The 1,583-nt window shown below is 40.3% G+C and overlaps 1 protein-coding gene across 1 annotated transcript in view; it reads right to left on the reverse strand.

Moving 5' to 3' along the window:
• LOC101853904 (nuclear receptor corepressor 2) overlaps window positions 1-1,583 on the reverse strand; it is a gene marked incomplete at its 3' end in the record, with an annotated part of 40,577 nt that overhangs the window by 1,189 nt on the left and 37,805 nt on the right.

Genomic DNA, 1,583 nt, shown 5'->3' on the forward strand with positions numbered 1-1,583 from the left:
CACTTTCCCTCTGTTGTCATTTCTCCACAAAGACACTTTCCCTCTGTTGTCATTTCTCCAAGACACTTTCCCTCTGTTGTCATTTCTCCAAGACACTTTCCCACTGCTGTGATGAGGACAACAAAAAGCTCTCTCCTCTCCCCTTCCAACTTTCACCAGTGTTGTCAATGGCCATCATCTTACGGGCTGTTAGTGTTAAGCCTTTTCTCGCCCAGGAGATTGTTCTCGTGATGTGATCTTTGCCAGAGAGGGCGCGATCAAACGTGACGTCCAAGTACTTTAGAGTGGGTTCCCTCTTCAAGTCTTCAGCATTTTGCCTCCAGTCGAGATACTTGGCATGTCATCGTGCGCTGCATGGTAGTTCAGTGTACACCACATGGTAGTTCACACATTGTAGTTCAGTGTACACCACATGGTAGTTCACACATGGTAGTTCAGTGTACACCACATGGTAGTGTGTACACCACATGGTAGTTCAGTGTACACCACATGGTAGTGTGTACACCACAGTGGGCCGCTTTGTCTGGGGGCAGTTTCCCATTGGCCAACAATCATGGTGTCAGCTTTTTTTGATGCTCTGCAGTGAACCTCATTGTTTCTACCTAATGTGAGGCAGACGCTCGATTTATGATCCCCGATTGTTTCTAAGAGCTTCCCCTATTCTTCATGGTCACCAATCATTGGTTTGCATGGGTACCCTTGTCTTACCTCTACAGATGGCTGTTTATTTAGGGGTTGTTCAAATATAATCTTACACCTTTTTGGGGACTTTTGGACCCCCCCTCCCCTTCTTACATTGTTCGCTTTTAGTGATAATAATAATATGACATTTATATCGCGCAAATCCGTGAAACAATCATTGTTCTATGCGCATTGCATAATATTCATGAAAAACATGTATACATGCACATATTAATAATATATGCACTAAAAAACAATTGTGAGGCAGCGTGGAGAAATCAGCCGCTCGTCAAAATAAAGAAAGTGAAAAAAACTGTCATTTTTCCACAGGTTTGGGAACTTTTATTGAATTTTTGTTTTTCCGCTCAACACCTTTTACGTCCACAAAATAACACATTTCTATGAGAATTTTACTGAAAAACAATCATTACACGCACAAAATACGTGATTTTTCAGTTTTAAAGGCTCTCAAGCCCAAGCTATTGAAGTTATCAAACTTTGGCAGCCGTTTTCTCACTAAATTTACCTCTGAAATCAGGTGACCCACACCTCCTTCAATCGCAAATATTTCGACTTCTATTCTGCATAGATGAATATTGTTTTAATTAAAAAGCAAGGCAAATGGACAGGCTTTAAGATGATATCAATAACTCTGTATGCCTCAAAACTGACGAGCGCCTGATCCCACCATGTCGTGACAACGAGTAAATCATTCAAGCAAAATATTGCATATTACACTCTTTCTTACGAACAAGGAAAATAATTGAGACTCATGTCAATGACAAAAGCGTCTTCTTAATTACAAATTTAAAAAGTTACACTGGAATTCTGATAAAGTCAACACCTCAGACAGAAAAAAATTGTTGACTTTGAGCAAGGTTGACTTTATCCATTGTACTACT

The sequence above is a fragment of the Aplysia californica genome, unplaced genomic scaffold (assembly GCF_000002075.1).
Source record: "Aplysia californica isolate F4 #8 unplaced genomic scaffold, AplCal3.0 scaffold01454, whole genome shotgun sequence".
Taxonomy (NCBI): Eukaryota; Metazoa; Mollusca; class Gastropoda; order Aplysiida; family Aplysiidae; genus Aplysia; species Aplysia californica.